The 23,756-nt window shown below is 44.0% G+C and overlaps 1 protein-coding gene across 1 annotated transcript in view; it reads left to right on the forward strand.

Moving 5' to 3' along the window:
* Window positions 1–2,759: 2,759 nt before the first annotated feature.
* LOC121878090 (protein O-mannosyl-transferase TMTC1-like) overlaps window positions 2,760–23,756 on the forward strand; it is a 130,796-nt gene continuing 109,799 nt past the window's right edge. Inside the window, exon 1 of the mRNA XM_042384082.1 lies at window positions 2,760–2,875. The gene's annotated coding sequence lies outside the window, so the exon portion shown is untranslated. The remainder of the gene's footprint in view (window positions 2,876–23,756) is intronic.

Below are 23,756 nucleotides of genomic sequence, written 5' to 3' on the forward strand. Positions count from 1 at the left end.
AACATTAAAAATAAGCTAAACATTAAAAAAAAAGCTAAACCCACTAAAAATCCACTAAAACAATAAAAACAGCTAAAAATATTACTGGGGGCAGCTAAGAAATACTAAAAACAGCTAAAATTACTAAGACAGCTTCAACACACTTCCGAGACTCACGGGGAACCTCTCGACCAATCATATGTTTTCTTATAATTTCTTAAGAACACCGAGCATGACCTGACGATACCACCCCCAGAAATGCAAGGACACACACACACACACACACACACACACACACACACACACACACACACACACACACACACAGAGGACGAGGGTGGGAACAAACAGTCATATTATCAACCATTTGTTCCTCTGTCTGGTGTGTCAGTTAGGTCTAGGGAACACTACATTGGCAATAATAAACCATTGTAGTGATGCGTGTGTCTGTCGGCTTGCATGACGTCTTAGGAGAATATTGGAACCTCACACGCAGGAAGGAAAATTTGAAATTATGTACAGTGAAGTTAAAAATATATAAAGATGGTGAAAAATTGTGTACACTCGTATATATATAATGAGTTAAAACTACATCGTATTCAATATATTCTTCTTAACTTCGATTTACCATAATCCGTAAATTTCTCAGATGTTATTCTATAAAATCTCACACTGAAACAATATATTCTATCGCATATACCCAAGCATTTACCTTTATCTTACATAATAATCATTACTGTACCGCGTCGTGCTGTCTACCTCTGAATCACTTCACCTGTACCGCGTCGTGCTGTCTACCTCTGAATCACTACACCTGTACCGCGTCGTGCTGTCGACCTCTGAATCACTACACCTGTACCGCGTCGTGCTGTCTACCTCTGAATCACTACACCTGTACCGCGTCGTGCTGTCTACCTCTGAATCACTACACCTGTACCGCGTCGTGCTGTCGACCTCTGAATCACTACACCTTACGCCACACCTCCTATGTTTCGGGGTAAAACATAGGTGAAAATAAAGAAGGCAAAAGAAGGACTGATGCATCAAATTAAATAAATCTTAAATAATGAGAAATGAAAATTTGGCCAAGTCTTCCCTCCGCCATACGAAGTTTTAACCCAGATGTGGGAGGCCAAGCGACACAAAGAGCCATTGTCCTGAGAAATCATATTGTAAATGGTTGGTTCCAGGCCAGAAATTTGTTGTGTTTTGCCGGCAGATAAAACAAATTTTTGGTAATTAGTTTTTGCTTGTGTTCTTTAATGTAACAAAGTCCACTTACATAAGTATTTATTCTCTGTATGCAAATACTTTTAAAGTTATTGTAAATAAAATTGTAATTTGTATATAAAATTATTTACATTACAATATAAATATGAACTGCATTACATACTGATACACAAATACATTAAAATATCGGTGAGAGTTTGTGTATCATTACCGGAACAATAGCTGCCAGTGGCTACTATATTTTCATAATAATTTTATGGATTAAACAGGAAGGCAAAATGTGATTTCATAACATGCATGAACAATCTTCCGAGTTATTTATATTATATTATATAACAACAATGATGGACCTTACTCATCATAGCTACACTACACGACACAAACACAGTACAACAGTAAATAAAACATAACAAATCCGGTGTCACACTTTATATGCTAATGAAAACTAACTTTTAAATGAAAATTAATACTTTACTGGAAACAGAGATTAGACACACACATATTAACAACAACTAACTGGTATGGATAGTGTGGCCCATACTAGTGTTGTTAATCCCCACCCTGCTGGGGGGCGGCCCTCCCTGCTGGGGGTGGCCCTCCCTGCTGGGGGTGGCCCTCCCTGCTGGGGGGCGGCCCTCCCTGCTGGGGGGCGGCCCTCCCTGCTGGGGGGCGGCCCTCCCTGCTGGGGGAGACCCTCCCTGCTGGGGGCGGCCCTCCCTGCTGGGGGGCGGCCCTCCCTGCTGGGGGGCGGCCCTCCCTGCTGGGAGTGGCCCTCCCTGCTGGGGGGTGGCCCTCCCTGCTGGGGGGCGGCCCTCCCTTCTGGGGGGCGGCCCTCCCTGCTGGGGGGCGGCCCTCCCTGCTTGGGGTTGGCCCTCCTTGCTGGAGAAGTAACCCACTCACACCCACCCTCACCCTAAAGGAACAGTTTTATATCACGGAAGAATATCTCATTGTCAACACAGGCTGAGAGGTGACAGAGTCTTCTAAGGATGACATATAGACCGAGGGACTCATTGGAGTGGGACCATCTTGGAGTACGACCATTACTCATCCATAAACACCATTTGTAGCGAGCCACACCACCAGCCGAGGCGAACGAGTTGATGCTACCAACTTATCACTGACCCCCACCTACCCCCAACACACACATCACCACCACCACCACCATTATCGCCGTCATCATCACCGTCGTCATCACCGTCATCATCGTCATCATCGTCTTGTATGCCACACTTTAATCACCCTCACCCACCACACTCCTAGTTGTCACTCTTGGGATTTTTACTTTTTTCCCTCCCCTTATCCCGCGACCCAAGCGAAATAAGGGATATAGCAATCAGTGTGTGTGTGTGTGTGTGTGTGTGTGTGTGTGTGTGTGTGTTAGGAGGGAACACGTATGAGTGTATGAGCATCCGTTCATTGTTTAGATCTGCCATACGTAACATCCCTCATACACGTGAGTCTGCCGCGGCCTGGGTGTCCGGCCTCGCCCTGGGCAGGTGGCAGACGCTGGCAACTGTGTGGCTCGGGAGGTGCCTCTCTGCCTGGCACTCCCTAGCTCGGCTCAGTCACGCGGCTGCCTCTGCCCGGTTCACTCGGCAACCGGAGTCTCGCGCCAACCGGTTCATTCGCGCTGGTTCCGGTTCGCCTCGGATGATTTCGAACGGTGCCTAAAATTATCAATCACTTTATTGTTTTTCTTTTATTTTATAATATCGGTATAAATTCAGTCGACTTTACCGGTGTGTTGTCAGGCCAAACATTGACTTACAACTAACGAGAATAAGTTCCTGTTGTGGTCACCTGTTCTGTCTCCATTTTCCCACAATAATTTAACTCAAACATTAAAATAAAAAAAATCAAGTGAAGTGAGAAACCCTCTACATGTGACGTTATAAAAATAAATAAAAGAAAAACATACCCGTGTGCTTTAAACCAAAAAAAAACAAAAAAAAAACAAAGTTCTCATTATATTCCCACCTTTCTCCAGGTACACGAGAACAAGGTGTCTACCCAGGTACAGGTGTAAACATTGTCATATATACCTGTACGTGATTAAAGGAAGAGTTACCTAAGACAAATAGTGAAGTATTTACGGGGTTTAGGTATGGAGAAATGCGATTCACCTGGTAACCCCGTGGTAGAGTGACCTAGTTTGAGAAGACCAAAGGTAAATGTTGACCCAGTGTAGTTCTGCTGTTCTTGTTCCTACTACTGGTGGTGGTAGTGGTAGTGATGATGATGATTCGTAATGGTGAGAGTATTAATGGTGATGGTAGTAGTGATGGTGATAATGGTGGTTATAATGGTAGTAGTGGTGGTAGTAATGGTGATAGTGGTGGTAGTTGTGGTGATGGTGATGATGGTAGTGGTGGTAGTGATGGTGATGGTAGTAGTGGTGTTGATGGTGGTAGTGGCGCAGCTGTCTCTCTTAGTATCACCGCTCCTGAAGGTGGCGGTGATGGTGCGGTTTCTATTGTCGCTTACTGCTGCTGTTCCTGGTAATGGCGGTGCTGTTGCTGTCAGGGTTCCTTACTCCTTGATGCTGTTAACTGTTGGTAATGCTGTTAACTGTTGGTAATGATGCTGTTAACTGTTGGTAATGATGCTGTTAACTGTTGGTAATGATGATGTTAACTGTTGGTAATGATGATGTTAACTGTTGGTAATGATGCTGTTAACTGTTGGTAATGATGCTGTTAACTGTTGGTAATGATGCTGTTAACTGTTGGTAATGATGATGTTAACTGTTGGTAATGATGATGTTAACTGTTGGTAATGATGCTGTTAACTGTTGGTAATGATGATGTTAACTGTTGGTAATGATGCTGTTAACTGTTGGTAATGATGCTGTTAACTGTTGGTAATGATGCTGTTAACTGTTGGTAATGATGATGTTAACTGTTGGTACGATGATGTTAACTGTTGGTAATGATGCTGTTAACTGCTGGTAATGATGATGTTAACTGTTGGTACGATGCTGTTAATCCCCCGTGTTACTTCCTCTCCCTGTGTTACTCTCTCCTGTGTTACTCTCTCTCTCCCGTGTTACTCTCTTTCCCCGTGTTACTTCCTTTCCCCCCTGTGTTACTTCTTTCCCCTGTGTACTCTTTCCCCGTGTTACTCTCTCTCCCGTGTTACTTCCCGTGTTACTCTCTCTCCGTGTTACTCTCTTTCCCCGTGTTACTTTTCTCCCTGTGTTACTCTCTCCTGTGTTACTCTCTCTCTCTCCCGTGGCTTACTCTCTTCCCCGTGTTACTCTTTCTCCCCCCGTTACTTCCTTTCTCTTCCCTGTGTTACTCTTCTCCCTGTGTTACTTCTCTCCCTGTGTTACTCTTCTCCTCGTGTTATTCTCTCCCCGTGTTACTTCCTGTACTTCTCTCCCCCGTGTTACTCTCTTTCTCTCCCCGTGTTACTCTCTCCCGTGTTACTCTCTCCCCCGTGTTACTCTCCCCGTATTACTGTTCAACCCAATTTTTACTATTTTGTCCAACTGGCCAACCAATCTTAATATTTTGTCGAACCTATAAATGTTTTGTCTAACCTATCATTACGATTTTGTCCAACTCTACTATTTTGTCCAACTCTTGCCTTCGTCCCTGAGTTTATATGAGTGTATTTTTCAGTATATGTTTTCCAGTTTATATTATCGAGTTACTTCAATTTCTTTCGTTATTTATGTATTGTCTATATGTCTCTTCATTCTTTCAATACTATTCTTTCATTTTTATGTCGTCTTTCACTGTTGTTTCATCGTCACACACTTCTTTCACCGTCAAACACTATCACCCTCCAATGAACTGTGTAATTTGCTTCAAACTTTCAGAGGGTTATATTTTTTTATCATTATTAACACAAGAGTTATGAAGGAAAAATACTTATGTGTCTTCCTCAACCTCTTGTTTCACCCTGATACATGATACATGGTGTGTGTGTCTGTGTCTGTGTGTGTCTGTGTGTGTGTGTGTGTGTGTGTGTGTGTGTCTGTGTGTGTGTGTGTGTGTGTGTGTGTGTGTGTGTGTCTGTGTGTGTGTGTGTGTGTCGTGTGTGTGTGTGTGTGTGTGTGTGTGTGTGTCTGTGTGTGTGTGTGTCTGTGTGTGTGTGTGTGTGTGTGTGTGTGTGTGTGTGTGTGTGTGTGTGTGTGTGTGTGTGTGTGTGTGTGTGTGTCTGTGTGTGTGTGTGTGTGTGTGTGTCTGTGTGTGTCTGTGTGTGTGTGTGTGTGTGTGTGTGTGTGTCTGTGTGTGTGTGTGTGTGTGTGTGTGTGTGTGTGTGTCTGTGTGTGTGTGCGAGGAAACAGAATCACGAACACGAGTTTGATTTCACACAAATAGACGCAGTTATACACACATGCACACACAGAAAGACAAAAACGCACACAAACTGATACAAACACACACAGATACGCACATACATATAGCACGAACACACACACATACACAAATGCACGTTTTAATACAAGTGCTATTAACAGAACACACACACACACACACACACACACGTTTGTATACAGGTATTTTAACGTCACACAAAACTATTTCATCACTCAGAATCAAAAGCACACAACACAACACAACACAAGTTTTAAAAGAGCCGCTGTTATTCTGTTGACATTCACGCTCAAATTTGATTTCAATTTCAAACTCAATTTACAAATTAAAGTATAAAGTAAAAGTCTAATTAAAAATATTTAAATGGGGGAAAAATTGTTAAATATCCACTACCTAAAAAAATTATATATATACAGTATATATTTATATCACTACCTGGACAAGAATCACAAGAGCAATATATTGATAAAGACAGGTGGTGAACAGGTGAATATTGTATGCAAGGTCACAGGTAAGCACAGACCAACAGGCAATAGACAACCTGTGCGTGACGGAACGACGGCAGTACAACCACAGATAGATGAACAGAACGACAAAAAATAGATAGTAAGGACAATAGATTCTTAATTGCCAATCTGACTACTGATAGACACGACGATAGGAGAGAGAGAGAGAGAGAGAGAGAGAGAGAGAGAGAGAGAGAGAGAGGCTTCAGACACATTCGCTAAAGAATGACCACAGATGAAGCCTGACCAGTTATGTACGGTGTCAAAAGTGTGTCTCGTGAGCCTCCAATACTGTCGAGGCACTCAATGGCACCTTCAATGGCTACCGAGTCTTGACCTAACCTAACCTGACTTGACTTAACCTAACCTGACCTGACCTAACCTAACCTGACCTGACCTAACCTAACCTGACCTGACCTGACCTAACCTAAAGATCATAGTGCTTTATCATGCCTTTGTTCTGCTTTGTTCTGACACAATCGAGTTCTTGTAGTGTAAAAAAAAATATTATTTCCTCGTAAAAGACTTAACACATCATAATAATAATTTATATTAAACCAGAAAAAATTAATTATTTCATTTAGTGTAGTTTTAATTTTGATATTTTATTATGTAGAGAATAACACATTAGTTTATATTTACCATCTGTTGTGGTCTTTATTAATAGCTGGGTTAAAGATTTTTGGCTAGGATGAGTTTTGTCACAAATTCACCTTTTAGACAACTTTACCTTTATTAGGGAGAGTTTGTAAATGGTCAGTGGTGGTGGTGGTGGTAGTGGTGGTGGTAGTGGTGGTGGTGGTAGTGGTGGTAGTGGTAGTAGTGGTGGTGGTGGTGGTCAGTGGTGGTGGTGGTGGTGGTGGTGCGGTAGTAGTGGTGGTGGTGGTGGAGGTGATAGTGGTGGTGGTGGTGGTGGTGGTAGTGGTGGTAGTGGTGGTGGTGGTAGGTGGTAGTAGTGGTGGTGGTGGTGGAGGTGATAGTGGTGGTGGTGGTAGTGGTGGTGGTTGTAGTGGTGGTGGTCAGGTGGTGGTGGTGGTGGTGGTGGTGAGTAGTGGTGGTCAGTGGTGGTGGTAGTAGTGTGTGTAGTGGCAGTAGTGGTGGTGGCCAGTGGTGGTGGTGGAGGTGATAGTGGTGGCCAGTGGTGGTGGTAGTAGTGGTGGTGGTAGTGGTAGTAGTGGTGGTGGCTGGTGTGGTGGTGGGGAGGTGATAGTGGTGGTCAGTGGTGGTAGTAGTGGTGGTGGTAGTGGTGCAGTGGTGGTGGTCAGTGGTGGTGGTGGAGGTGATAGTGGTGGTCAGTGGTGGTGGTGGTATATGAGTGACACTGAATACATGTTCTAGTGCCAGCCCCTGCGGTAGTCTCCCTTATAACCAACTGTCTGTCTGTCTGTCTGTCATTCTGTCTATCTCTGTCATTCTGTTTCTGTTTACATGTCTATATATATATATTTATTTGTGTGACTATATGATTCCTATTGGTGTATGTGTGTTTTATATGTGTTTTGCTTACATATGTCTCTCTTTCTATATTTACCTCTTCTGTCTTTCTCGTTCTACCCGTCCATTTATATTCTTTCTCTCTCTGTTTCTCTTTCATTTCTCTCAACGTTCCCTTCTTCTCTCTCTCTCTCTCTCTCCCTCTTCCATGCTCTGGCTAGGTATAACACCAACAGTCCCCAACATTCACATGCAAATTCAGCGAGTCATCTTTGTCAGGAATAAAGATTTTAATACAAGGACGGAAGATTTACTAGTCCCTTTCCCACTACCTCCTCTCCCCCTGTGTGTGTGTGTGTGTGTCGTTCCTGTAGGTTCAGGGGAAGGTAAATCAGAGCTCAACGCCAGTGTAGGGAATAACGGCACAGAAGTACCCACACTGCAGCCAACCGGAGAGAGAACGACAAACTCGGTCTACTAAGGCACGGAGGGAGGAGGAGGGGGCAGGTAGGTGGAGGGGAGGATAGGGAGGGGGATGGTTGTTGGGCGAGACCAAAACCCTGGACCGATGTAGACCAGAGCAGAGGGGGCCATTGTCTGAGTGAGGGAGAGTGTTGTGTGTGTGTGTCGAGGAGAGAGAGAGAGAGAGAGAGAGAGAGAGAGAGAGAGAGAGAGAGAGACAGAGAGAGAGAGCACGACGCCATTTTGTCTTTAGGCTTTAACACAACCACTGGGGTTAAGAATATTCGAAAATAATAAAAAGTCAAAATTTCATGAATATATTTTGTAAACTATTTTATATTGTGTCACCTTCAGGTCGTCAAAATTCCTCTTATTCCTTGGCAGGTTTTAAAGTATATAATTATATTTAAATTCCCAATAACTCTAAAACCGATATTAATTCTATACAAATATTATTCCATAAGAGAAATAATGTCGATTTATAACATATACCAAATACTCGATATATTTTCATAAAGTAATAATAATAATAATAATAATAATAATAATAATAATAATAATAATAATAAAAATAATAATAATAATAATAATAATAATAATAATAATAACAATAATAATAATAATAATAATAATAATAATAATAATAATAATAATAATAATAAAAATAATAATAATAATAATAATAATAATAATAATAACAATAATAATCCCACACTCCTTATAGTAAACATACAACACACATTAACTACCCAATAGCGTCGTTAAACATACAAACACACATCAACTACCCAACAGCGTCATTAAACATACAAACACACACACATTAACTACCCATCAGCGTCGTTAAGTGTCCAGACCAGCGACAAAATGAACCAGCGCTCTTTCGTCAGATTTTCCCAAAGTCTGGAAATGACTCGATCGAACTTGGAAAAGAAGTGACCAAATCAAACATTAACTACGACACAAGTGACTCTGAAAGCCATTTAAAGTCTTGGCTAATACCCAGTAGGTGTGACAAGAGGAACTTTCCACCTGCTCTGAATAATATGCTGTTCACCTTCATTTAATTAACTTCTTTACCTGTTTAAGTTGTCCCCTCCTCCCCCCCCCCACCTTGGTTTAATGAAGAGATGGTTTATATTCCATCACCCTATTTTTTCCTTCCTCGTGTCTGCTTTCTTTCCCTATTTCTCTGTATAGTGCCTATTTTCCATCCTATTGCCCATTTCTTCACTATTTTCCTTCCTCCTGCCTATTATCTTCCCTATTTTACTTCTTCCTGCCTGCTTTAATCCCTATTTCCCTTCTTCCTGCTTATTTTCTTCACGATTTCCCTTCATATTGCCTATTTCCATTCCACATACCTATTATCTTCCCTATTTCCTTCCACCTGCCTATTATCTTCCCTATTTTTCTTCCACCTGCCTATTTGCGTCCCTATTTTTCTTCCACCTGTCTATTTCTTCCCCATTTCCTTCCACCTGCCTATTATCTTCCCTATTTCCTTCCAACTGCCTACTTGCTTCCCTATTTTTCTTCCACCTGCCTATTTGCGTCCCTATTTTTCTTCCACCTGTCTATTTCTTCCCCATTTCCTTCCACCTGCCTATTATCTTCCCTATTTCCTTCCACCTGCCTATTTCTTCCCTATTTTTCTTCCACCTGCCTATTATCTTCCCTATTTCTCTTCCACCTGCCTATTTCTTCCCTATTTTTCTTCCTCCTGCCTTCTTTCCCACATTCTCTCGTCTTCACACACTTAACTATGCGTAAACTTTGCATATTTCATCTATGTTAAAAACGATATAAATAATACATTAGCTTAGTGGTTCAGTTACCTCGGTGGTTCGCCTGGCAAGTGACCGGTTCCACCACCAGCCACTAATACACCCGCCGCCCACCACCACCACCACCACCACCCACTAATACACCCACCGCCCACCACCACCACCACCACCCACTAATACACCCACCGCCCACCACCACCACCACCCACTAATACCCCACCACGCCCACCACCACCACCACCACCCACTATGCACCCTACGCCCACCACCACCACCACCACTAATACACCCGCCGCCACCACCACCACCACCACCCACTAATACACCCGCCCACCACCACCACCACCCACTAATACACACGCCGCCTACCACCACCACCACTAATACCCACTGCCCACCATCGCTCCCGCCCTGCAGTCACAAAACCATTTCAGAGTATTTTGGAAATTTTTCATGTAAACTGTGAAAAAACCATATTACCTGCCCATAATATACCACCCCCTCTCCCCCCTCCTCTCCTCTCTCCTTCCCCTTCCCTCTCCTTCTCTCTTCCTCTCTCCCCTCCTCTTCCCCTCTCCTTCTCTCTCCCTCCCCTCCCTCTCTCCCCTCCTCTTCTCTCTCCCCCCCTCTTCTCTCTCCCTCCTTCCCTCTCCTTCTCTCTCCCTCCCCTCCCTCTCTCCCCCTCTTCTCTCTCCTCCCCTTCCTCTCCCCTCCTCCTCTCTCTCCTTCATTCCTCCTTCTCTCTTCCTCTCTCCCCTCCTCTTCCTCCTTCTCTCTCCCTCCCCTCTCTCCCCCCTCCTCCTCCTCTCTCCTCCCTTCCTCTCCTTCTCTCTTCCTCTCTCCCCTCTCTTCTCTCTCCTCCCCTCCCCTCTCCTTCTCTCTTCTCTCCTCTCCTCCTCCTCTCCTTCCCCTTCCTCTCCTTCTCTCTCTTCCTCCTCCTCTCCTCTTCTCTCTCTCCCTCCCCTTCCCTCTCCTTCTCTTCCTCTCTCCCTCTCCTCTTCTCTCTCCCTTCCCCTTCTTTCTCATATCACAAGCGAGGAAAATCAGGGAAATGTGTTATCCATTTTATTTATTCTTTTTGATTACGTTAGTGAGTCCAATATCTGCCCCTACTGATGAACTGATCCAGTAGACGGTGTTTTTCTGTGCCGAGGGAGTTTTTTGTTATTTGTTATTGCCGGACACACGTACCATCAGCTCTAGGCACTAACGAAGCTTTGGTCAATTCTTTGTCAATCTTCTTAACATACTTACTGCTCTCTCTCTCTCTCTCTCTCTCTCTCTCTCTCTCTTGTTTCATCCTTCCCGCACACACACACACACACAATATCATAAAACCGTGTGTGTGTGTGTGTGTGTGTGTGTGTGTGTGTACGTGTGTGTGTGTGTGTGTGTTTGCTATCTCCATGGCGACGGATAATTGTGGTGGCATCATAAGTTATTTCATATTTGTCAACTGACGAGGCTGCTACAGGATAATAAAGTTTACATTGTTATGCTGTCAGGCGGGCGGGCCAACTCTATATGAAATTTCCGTAATTACTCAAATACTGTCCCCCAGCTCACACACTGCCTAATGGCCTTGTTTCATTTTCATTAATATTTGACGAAAGATTAAAATTATTTCAACATCTATTTTTAAACTTTTCAGGAACTATTATATTACGTTATAATGGTGTAAGTTAGGTTAAAAAGATGTAGTTGTGTGGAAAAATATGAGGAATGGTGTGTGGTTAATGGTGTGTGGTTAATGTTTGGTTGGTAATGGTGACGTATTGTACAAATTTGTGGTGGTTATCGTCTATTAATTTACAGGTTAGTTTGTTTTAAGTCAATGTTTGTTTTAATGTTTTAATTTTATATGTTATGGTAAATTACACACACACACACACACAGACACACACACACACACACACACACACACACACACACACACACACACACACACAATTTAATCTCTCTCTCATCTCAAAAAAAAAAATCGCGCTGGTTATCACCGGCAACAAGTTCCTCCCTTAATGATGATGCCGAGAGTAAATGTATATATCCTTCAGTAGGTAACAAATCCTTGGGTGATGGACAAGAAAAAATAAAATGAAATAAAAAACTCCCTCTCCCTCTCCCTCACTATTCATCTCTATTGCCCTCCTCTCCTTCATCTCCTCCTCTCTTCTCCAATCCCCCCCTCTCTCCTTCCTTCATCAACGATACCTCAATCATCATCCCCTCACTCTCTAGTGCACCCTCAGTCTTCAAAATGATATTTCCTCCTCCTCCCTACCTCTCCTCCCTCCTTCCCTACCTCTCCCTCCCTCCTTCCCTCCTACAAGCCTCTGTCATCCTCCTTAATCCTCTGACTGGGTCACCACCACCACCACCACCACCACCACCACCACCACCCACCACCACCACCACCACCACCCACACCACCACCACCACCTACCCCACCCCACCACCACCACCCACCACCACCACCACCACCACCACCACCACCACCACCATCACCACCCACCACCACCACCACCACCACCACCACCCACCCACCACCACCACCACCACCACCACCCCCACCACCCCACCACCACCACCACCACCACCACCACCACCCCCACCACCACCACCACCACCCACCACCACACCACCACCACCACCACCACCCACCACCACCCCACACACCACCCCCACCACCACCACCACCACCCCACCCCACACCACACCACCACCACCACCACCACCACCACCACCACCACCACCCCCACCACCACCACCACCCACCACCCACCACCACCCACCACCACACCACCACCACCACCACCCCCCACCACCACCACCACCACTACCCCCACCACCACCACCACCACCACCCCACCACCCACCACACACCACCACCAACCAACCACTACCCACCACCACCCACCACACCACCCCACCACCACCACCACCACCCACCACCCCCCACCCACCCCACCACCACCACCACCACACCACCACCACCACCACCTCACCACCTCCTTCGACAACTACTAACACCACCATCATCCTCCTCCCCTCATCTCTCCCAGCTCCTGCATCTTCTATCGTTACATTATCCCATCCCTTACTCCCCTCATCTCCCCTTATCCCATCCCCTCATTACCCCCTCCACTCACCCCATCATTCCCTCACAAGAATAAAGTGCTCACCTCACACCTCCTCTCATCATCCACGTTACCATCCCACCACCACATCCTTCTTCCTCTATCCGCCTCCACCACTGCCTCACATCCACCCAGCCTCTCTCTCTCTCTCTCTCTCTCTCTCTCTCTCTCTCTCTCTCTCTCTCTCTCCTCTCTCCTCTGGTCAGTTCGAGTATCAGTTTGTTTCACTCTCAGTTATTCCTGTAGACTACAACACTACTTCGCTCTTAACTCAACTCTAACTTGGCTGTCATCTTAACTTACCGATCAAACAATCTAGTTCTCTTCAGTTAAATCACCAGGAATAACAATATGTTCCACTTCCTTGAACATCTGAGAGTCAATTCCAACCAGTATCTCATTCACCGACACATACCGACACATACCAACACATACCGACACATACCGACACATACCGACACATACCGACACATACCTCACACCAAGTCCACGAATGAATATCAAATTTCACATCTCAGGAGTAACGTCTTCAACACACCAGTCATACCAACACATACCAACACATACCGACACATACCAACACATACCAACACATACCGACACATACCAACACCTTCGGAATTATTGACGATAACTTATGTCATTTTCACGTCCTGACCCACCACCACTGTGTCATTCTCACCTTGTTGTGTTGTGGTGTAGTTGTGGTCGTGTTGTGTGGTAGTTGTGGTGGTGTTGTGGTGGTGTTGTGGTGGTGTTGTGTTCGTGTTGTGGTCGTGTTGTGGTCGTGTTGTGTTCGTGTTGTGGTCGTGTTGTAGTCGTGTTGTGGTCGTGTTGTGGTCGTGTTGTAGTCGTGTTGTGGTCGTGTTGTGGTCGTGTTGTGTTCGTGTTGTGGTCGTGTTGTGGTCGTGTTGTGGTCGTGTTGTGTTCGTGTTGTGGTCGTGTTGTAGTCGTGTTGTAGTCGTGTTGCAGGTCGTGTTGCGGTCGTTGTGGTCGTGTTGTGGTCGTGTTGTGTTCGTGTTGTGGTCGTGTTGTGTTCGTGTTGTGGTCGTGTTGTTCGTGTTGTATCGTGTTGTGGTCGTGTTGTGTTCGTGTTGTGCAGTGTTGTGGTCGTTAGGTCGTGTTGTGGTCAAAGAAGCCAGGTCGTTGTGGGGGTTTATGTTATCTTCACACTGACCCCTTAACCCCACCCTCACCCCTTACCTTCACCCCCTTACCCCTAACCCCACCCCCACCCCTTAACCCCACCTCTACCCTTACCTCCACCCCTACCTCTTAACCCCACCCCTTACTCCCCCACTCACCCTCAGTAATAGCAGGGAGAGGAAGTAACATAAAAATAACAAATATTCACTCAGAACTTCTCAGGTGTTCAGAGTTAATTAATTTTGTTTCATATCAATATAAAGTTGTATTAAATATCTATGACTTTAACACCTACATTAACAACACCATAACACTAACAATAATTTGCTAAGTCGACTAACAATTCTTTACCAAATAACAAAAACGATTAACACAGAAATACTTTGATTACTGTATAATTAGATTACTTTTGCCAAATGGTGTTAACTGATTAAATTACGTGGTTTAATGAGAAGACAAAATATAGTATGGTTTAGAGAGGATGAATAAAAACAAACAACAACAACAACAACAACAACAACAACAACAACAACAACAACAACAACAACAACAACAACAACAACAACAACAACAACAACAACAACAACAACAACAACAACAACAACAACAACAACAACAACAACAACAACAACAACAACAACAACAACAACAACAACAACAACAACAACAACAACAACAACAACAACAACAACAACAACAACAACAACAACAACAACAACAACAACAACAACAACAACAACAACAACAACAACAACAAATAAACAAACAACAACAACAACAACAACAACAAAAACAACAACAAAACAAACAACAACAACAACAAACAACAACAACAACAAACAACAACAACAACAACAACAACAACAACAACAACAACAACAACAACTCTGACACCGACGGTTAAACAATATTATGATGAAATAATAATATCAGTATGAAAACAAAAATGATATAACACAATGATACCGTAATTATGATGATTATAAGTGTCCTGGGGGGGGGGTGACCTGTACTGTATTAACCATCACTTCAACACAACATCCATCAGCCAAGTCAGGAGAGGAAAGACAAAAAAATCATCAGTGTATCCGTAATGTGTCTGTCTACTACTAACAGCTGCCCTGTCTGTCTCCCCGTCATGTTCTCTGTCTATCCCGTCATGCACTCTGTCTCTCCTGTCATGTTCTCTGTCTCTCCTGTCATGCTCTCTGTCTCTCCTGTCATGCTCTCTGTCTCCTGTCATGCTCTCTGTTCCTCGTCATCTCTGTCTCTCCTGTCATGCTCTGTCTCTCTGTCATGCTCTGTCTCTCTCGTCATTCTCTCTGTCTCTCCTGTCATGCTCTCTGTCTCCTGTCATGCTCTCTGTCTCTCTCTCGTCATGCACTCTGTCTCTCCTGTCATGCTCTCTGTCTCTCCTGTCATGCTCTCTGTCTCTCCCGTCATGCACTCTGTCTCTTCTGTCATGCTCTGTCTTCTGCTCTCTGTCTCTCATGCTCTCTCTGTCTCTCCTGTCATGCTCTCTGTCTCTCGTCATGCTCTCTGTCTCTCATGCTCTCTGTCTCTCCTGTCATGCTCTCTGTCTCTCCTGTCATGTCTCTCTGTCTCTCGTCATGCTCTCTGTCTCTCGTCATGCCTCTCTGTCTCTCCTGTCATGCTCTCTGTCTCTCCTGTCATGCTCTCTGTCCTCCTGTCATGCTCTGTCTCTCGTCATGCTCTCTGTCTCTCCTGTCATGCTCTCTGTCTCTCGTCATGCTCTCTGTCTCTTCTGTCATGCCTCTCTGTCTCCTGTCATGCCTCTGTCTCTCCTGTCATGCCTCTGTCTCTCCTGTCATTCTCTGTGTCTCCCGTCATGCTCTGTCTTCCTGTCATGCTCTCTGTCTCTCCTGTCATGCTCTCTGTCTCTCTCCTGTCATGCTCTCTGTCTCTCCTGTCATGCTCTCTGTCTCTCCCGTCATGCTCTCTGTCTCTCCGTCATGCTCTCTGTCTCGTCATGCTCTGTCTCTCTCGTCATGCTCTCTGTCTCCCGTCATGCTCTCTGTCTCTCCCGTCATACACTCTGTCTCTCTGTCATACACTCTGTCTCTCCCGTCATGCTCTCTGTCTCTCCCGTCATTCTCTCTGTCTCTCTACCATAAATATATTTCTTTTAGTGAGTCAGTCTCGTCCCACCACAACATAGACGGCAGGAACTAGTCACACTACTAACAACTTCACTGGCAGGATATGTCTGGTCCGAGTGGATGTTAATGGCACAACTAGAAATATATTTAATGGCGGGAAGTAAACCCCTGATTTACTTCCCCATTTGCCAGAATTTGATGCACGATTCGAGAGCTGGATTTTGTTTTTTCCTTTCCCGGTACCGACTAAGAGCAGCAGTAGCTTCATTTGAAAGTCGATGAAGAGTTCGGGTTCCTGTATAAATCCTGAACCCATTTCGAAGCTTCGGGTTTATTCACACGGGAGCTGTTGACTTCTACCAGAGCAAATGTGCGAGATCCTCCGCCCCCCACCCCTAAAACATTTAATGTGAGCCAACGGGAAATACAACACCGGGAGAACCTAATTTAAAAAAGTCTTATAATTATCCTCCTAAAGTCTTATAATTATCCCCCCAACAGTAAGGGCATAATTACATAAGCTTCTGGTCTGTCTCAGAGAAATCTTAAACTGGAATGGTTGTTTTGACACTACGATGAGTAATGAATTATTCACTCAAACCTAACCTAACCTAACCTAACCTGCCCTGCCACCTCTCTCGAATACATTAGTCCCTGTATACTATTGAATATACGACGCTTGACAACCTGCCATCACTATTTACCTTGACTGTGTCACCTACCAACCACCCAAACAGACCTGACCTGCACTTGTAAGAAGGGAACAAACACACTCTAGTACACACACCTGGTACACACACACCTAGTACACACCTGGTAAACACACTCTAGTACACACACCTGCACACACACATTCTAGTACACACCCTGGCACACACACACTGGTACACACACTCAGGTACACACACACTCCCGTAAACACACTCCCGTACACACACACACTGGTACACACACTGGTACACACACTGGTACACACACTCATGTACACACACGCCGGTACACACACACACACACTACCCCACCTCCATGTTCTGAGGACGTGTAATACCGCTGAGGTTAATCATCAGGTGAGGGGGACTAATCATCATCAGGTGAGAGGGACTAATCATCATCAGGTGAGGGGACTAATCATCATCAGGTGAGGACTAATCATCATCAGGTGAGGGGACTAATCATCATCAGGTGAGAGGGACTAATCATCATCAGTGAGAGGGACTAAATCAGGAGGGACTAATCATCATCAGGTGAGAGGGACTAATCAGGTGGTGAGAGGACTAATCAGGTGAGAGGGACTAATCAGGTGAGAGGGACTAATCATCAGGTGAGAGGGACTAATCAGGTGAGAGGGACTAATCATCATCAGGTGAACCATAAGTTGGAATTTAACATCATGTGAGTCAACAATACCTGTATGTATCGTCTCTTTAGGTCATACAATATGTAAATCTTATCAAGGTTATGAGTTTTAGTTTGATATGTCAGTGTGTGGGTGTTACGTTCATCACAGGTAACCAACAATCAACCAACCAACCAATCAATCAATCACTCACTCAATCAATCACTCAGTCAATCAATCAATCAATCAATCAATCAATCAATCAATCACTCAGTCAATCAACCAACCAATCAATCACAGGTAACCTTCAGGTGCTAGAGTGCAGGATACACCTATAGTTCTCGTAATCTTATTGCTCAGATGTCAAGGCCTGAATCATCATCTCAATTTAGGACTAGTGCAGGTAATAATAACCCGGTTTTATTATTAAAGAACTAAACATATGAACTATCAAGAGTGAAGCTGATCGGATACTATCAGCTGACCCATCAACTAACACTAGCCACTGAGAGCTCTGAGGGACTGGTCTACCGTCGCCCGTGGCTGTAAATGAAACACAAACTCTCGCTTTAATGAGTCACAAGAAGGGCCATGGTTGTGTGGGAAGCCGTTAAAAAAATAGATGATAAAAGATAACAATTCATGATAGCGGAAGGAAGATATGCCGAGTTGAAGGAGCTATTGAAGAATAGTTGAAGGCTGTGAAGGATATGCCGAGTTGAAGGATATGCCGAGTTGAAGGATATGCCGAGTTGAAGGATATGCCGAGTTGAAGCATATGCCGAGTTGAAGGATATGCCGAGTTGAGGAGGTTGAAAGATATGCCGAGTTGAAGGATATGCCGAGTTGAAGGATATGCCGAGTTGAAGGATATGCCGAGTTGAAAGATATGCCGAGTTGAAGGATATGCCGAGTTAAGATATGCCGAGTTGAAGGATATGCCGAGTTGAAGGATATGCCGAGTTGAAGATATGCCGAGTTGGGAGGTTTCCGAGTCAGTTATAACGAGTTGTAGAAAAATAAGTAAACACGTAGACTTACTTATTTTTTTCCTTTATCTTATTTCTTTGGTCTCTTATTACTCTCTCACTCAGCATACAACAAGAACAGTGAAACCTCTATTTAATGAACTACATAGATGAAAGTACGTTATATCGAGGGTCCGTTAGATATGAAACCCCTATTTAACGGATTATATTTAGAGAGAGAGAAGGAGCCTGTTATATAAAGGTTTCACTGTCGAACCAACCATATCTGACAGAGGAAGGAAGGAAGAAAGGAAGGAAGGAAGGAAGGAAGACCAGTTGAGAAGTTTCCGATTCGCTTCTGGGTAATTTAGGGAATGTTGTCTTTAGAAACATCAACAAACACCTTTTTATTTTGTTCTCTCCCTCTCTCCCTCTCTCCCTCTGCCTCTCTCTTCTCTCTCTCTCCCTCCCTCTCCTCTCTCTCTGAATAAGTAAACACACTCTGTGACTTACCATGAGGAAGAGATATGATGCGTAAAGTCGGTCGTGGAGTGAGTTAAAGCTGTCCTCTACATTACAGACCAGATATATAAATTCAGTCCTCAAACGGTAAGGTTCCGCTAGATTAAATTTTCAACCCTAAACCTCATATTGCTAATTAATATCGAGATACTTTTTTTTCAATGGCGAATCTGCAATTAAACGGCAGAATAGTCTCATAGAGTGTGTGGTCAGGATTAAAGGCTGGAATTTTGTATATATCGGTGAAACAGTGCAGAATATTTGTCAAGTGGGAGGGTGTGGGTAGTTAGGGGAGAGGAGTGGGGAGATGAAAGGAGGGGAGGAGAGGAGAGGGATTGGTAGCAGAGGTAGTTAGGGGAGAGGAGGAATAGGAGGAGTGGGGAGATGGGGGAGTGGGGAAGAGAGGGGAGTGGGGTTGGTGGCAGAGGTAGTTAGGGGAGAGGAGGGAATAGGAGAGGGGGAGGAGAGGGGAGGGGTTGGTGGGAGAGGTAGTTAGGGGAGGGAGGAGTGGAATAGAGGGAGTGGGGAGGAGAGAGGGAGTGGGGAGGAGAGGGGAGGACATAAGAAGGTGCGTGGAAGGGAGGTGGAATAGGGGGATGGTTGGAAGACGGAACGGGGGAAGAGGGTAGTAGAAGAATTAGGGAAGAGGATGGGGGTAGAAGAGGGAGTGAAGGGGAGGAGGGTGGTAGAGGGAGTGAAGGGGAGGAGGGTGGTAGAGGGAGTGAAGGGGAGGAGGGTGGTAGAGGGAGTGGAGGGGAGGAGGGTGGTGATGGTAGTGGTGATGATGTAGTGGTGTTGGTGGGGTAGTGGTGAGAGTCTGCAGGTTGAGTGTGACTACAGAAAAATCCTCAGGCTTACCGAGCTCCGATGTAAACTGAGGCTATTTTAAGATTCTACTTGTTATAACGTTCTAGACTGACTGTTTTTTACAAGATAACTCTAGACTGACTGTTTTTTACAAGATAACTGTAGACTGACTGTTTTTTTACAAGATAACTCTAGACTGACTGTTTTTTACAAGATAACTGTAGACTGACTGTTTTTTACAAGATAACTCTAGACTGACTGGTTTTTTTTACAATATAACTGCGACAACACCTGCAGTACAGTCCACCATAATAATCCTCATTCACACCACAGAACTTACGACACCTTGATGGAATTACGAACAAAATCAAGAAAAAAATCATTCCTAGTTGTAGTTATGTAACAAGATAAAGCCCAGTGTACTTAAGAGGTGATTACCACACGTTGTTGTTATTGTAGTTTGTTAATTACCCTACCCCTGGCACCTGTAGTCGATTAATTGACCTTTTTGAAGTGAGAGAGGTGGGTGGGTGGCTGGGTGTAAAATAAGGTCAAGCAAGGTTAGGATTAAAGTCTGAGGTAACGCTTGTAGGCGAGGAAGTGACCTATTTTTCATCTGTGGGGGAGGATGGGGTGATGTGGGGGAGGTTGGGGTGATGTGGGGGAGGTTAGGGGTGAAAGGGGGGGAGGAAGAGGGTCATTCGTATCCTTGAGTTTTAAGTGTCAGCACCTACAACAATCAAAAATGTCAGCACCACAATATCAAGTGTCAGCCCTACAACACTAAAAACATCAGTACCTATAAAGTATTAGACCTTAACACCCACCCACCCACCTATCAACCCACCCACCCACCCACCACGAGACAACTGAGATAAAAATGCAATAATTCACTTTTCACTTGATTGATTCACCAACAACAAATACTTTAATATTTTGTAATTCATCATCCGTGTGTGTGTGTGTGTGTGTGTGTGTGTGTGTGTGTGTGTGTGTGTGTGTGTGTGTCTGCTGCTTCTAACTGCGTCATATATCTTGGTTTTCAGATCCTTCGAAGTTGTTGGCAGAGGTGGAACAAAAACTACAATTCTCACCTAACCTAAACTAACCCCAAAGGAAAAAGACAAGGGAGTGAGGGGGTTAGACCAGGTGAAGGTGCACACACAAACACGTACACATACACATACACGTACACATACAATTGTTCATAGTCATCCAGTATATCATCATGTATAACCAAATAATGTCCATTTTATTTTTACTATAAAAAAAAAAATATCCACTCCGCCCAACCAACCAAAACCCACCGCCCACCTCCCACACACCCACACACCCTCCTACACCACCACTTAACACACCCACTCTTTACCAGCGGCCACTAAACTATCACAAACTACTTAAACCTCACTTATAAACACGGCATGATAATTATATTCAAGCTTACTTTATCGAACGTTTGTGTGTAATTATCTGCAAGCAAGGTTTAGGTTAAGTCCCTTGCTCTATTTTGTATATTAACACGGGTAGTAAAGTTGAGAGAGAGAGAGAGAGAGAGAGAGAGAGAGAGAGAGAGAGAGAGAGAGAGAGAGAGAGAGAGAGAGAGAGAGAGAGAGAGAGAGAGAGAGAGAGGTAATAAACATGTCGTCAGCAATAATAATAACAACAATAACAGTAAATCACCCGAGCATCAAGAGGCGCCATCTATCGGGGCACTTGTTGAGTATCGTATATTTCATTACGAGAGATATATGGAGCACAGTCCCAGCTCACCGTTCACAAGATGGATGGTACCGCTTAAACTCCAGACACGCTGAAGCACTTTAGACCCCAGAAGCACTGAATCAATTTAGACTCAGATGGACTTGAGCACTTTACACTGAGATGCACTGAAGCACTTTAGACCGAGGTACATGAAGCCCTTTTGCCTCAGACGAAGTGAAGCACTTAAACCCCGAAGCAATGAAACACTTTATCACGAAACGCATTGAAGCAACACAAGACGCAAAGAAGCACAAGAAGAAGCACTGGACATGATTTAAATGTAGCAGGTGAAGGAGAGAGGGGGAGTGATGCAGCAGGGGGAGGGCGGGAGGGGGTAAGAAAAGAGGGGAGGTAATAATGGAGGAGGAAGGAAGGAGGCGGAAAGGAAGAAAGAGTAGAGAAGGAGGAGGTGGGAAAGAGAGAAATGGAAGAAGGGGGGAGAGGAGGGGGGAGGAGGAGGGGGTGGGGAGAGGCTGAGAGATGATGCAGGTGCCTGAAGCACTGCAACACACACACACATACATATACACACACACACACACACACACACACACACACACGCTGAGGGGTTAAGATACACTGCAGCTGCAAAGCACATTGCAACACGATACAGCCGGTAACACCACCACAAACACACTGCAGGCCAAGAAACTCCCCACCCACGGCCAACCACTGACCTCCACCATCCGAATACAGAATAATCCTTTCCTGTTGTTTTTTCATTATATAATCCAATCTATCCATACCGTCAAAGTCATTTATACCTAACCACAATTATACATCATTATACACCGTTTATAATAATAGATAATACACCTATAACAGAAAAAATCCCTATAATAAGTGAATTATAGTTATATATGTATCACTTTAGTTGGATAAATTGGGAGTCAGGATAATTTATGGATCTAAATACTGCCTGTCAATCTCTGGACCGAGGTCATGTTATTTAACTAATGGAAATCTATTCATATGAACAGATTTATGTATACATGTAGATCTATGTATACATGTAGATCTATGTATACATGTAGATCTATGTATACATGTAGATCTATGTATACATGTAGATCTATGTATACATGCAAATCTATTCATACAAGCAGATTTAAAGACCAAAATATCTCATTAAGTATACATAGAGAAATACTTATATAATGTATGGAACTTAATCCGGGTTATGTTAATGAGGTCCCGTGAGTGATGTGCTATCGAGTCACATCATTTAGGCAACGCGTGGAGGCCATTAGAGGAATGAAATTTATCCGGATTTAATTTAACCGATGATTACGTTATGTGGCAGTGTAGTTGACCTGGGGATTTAATTATATTTTGTTTATGGTTCATTATTGTAATTTGTGTTGTTGTAATTATGGTGTTTATTGTTGTTATTGTTATTGTTGTTGTTATTGTTAGTTGTTGTTGTTGTGTTATTATTATTATTTTTTAGGGGTGTTTGTGGGATCACTGATTATTATTGTTATTATTAATGTTATTATTGTTATCATTATCATTATTATCACTGTTATTAATGTTATTATTATCGTTATTACTATTGCTCTTCAAATAATTATCATCATTGTTGACACCGCACTTACTGTAATAACTCTTATTACTATTAATGGCAGAACTATTATTATTAAGATCAATATTATTACTGTTATTATTCGTGTTGCAACAGCTATTACCACCGCTGTGCTCGTTACCACCGCTATGCTCGTTACCACCACTAGGCTCGTTACCACCGCTATGCTCGTTACCACCGCTATGCTCGTTAACACAAGGAAGTTCACTCAACAATAATATTATCGAATGTTCGTTTGTCTTCCGCCATCCACTCTCAATGTCGTCTAGGTCAGTCAGGGTCTTTAGTTATGGTCTTTAGTCATGGTCTTTAGTTAGGGACTTTATTGGTCTTCAGCCACGGTCTTCAGTCACGGTCTTCAGTCACCTATGTCAGGCCTCAGCAGACGAGACAGACAGTCATTTAAACCTCACAAGTGTCGTCACCATGTTAGATGTGTTTTAATACGTGTTTAAAAGTGTTTGTGTGTGTGTGTGTGTGTGTGTGTGTGTGTGTGTGTGTGTGTGTGTGTGTGTGTGTGTGTGTGTGTGTGTGTGTGTTTTACCTGGTGTGCCTTGAGTCATGCTGGTGGCAGGTTAATTATAGAGTGATACAGTGTTCACCTAGCTTTTACCTCTCTCTCTCTCTCTCTTTCTCTCTCTCTTTCTC

The sequence above is a fragment of the Homarus americanus genome, unplaced genomic scaffold (genome assembly GCF_018991925.1).
Source record: "Homarus americanus isolate GMGI-L3 unplaced genomic scaffold, GMGI_Hamer_2.0 scaffold45562, whole genome shotgun sequence".
Lineage (NCBI taxonomy): Eukaryota > Metazoa > Arthropoda > Malacostraca > Decapoda > Nephropidae > Homarus > Homarus americanus.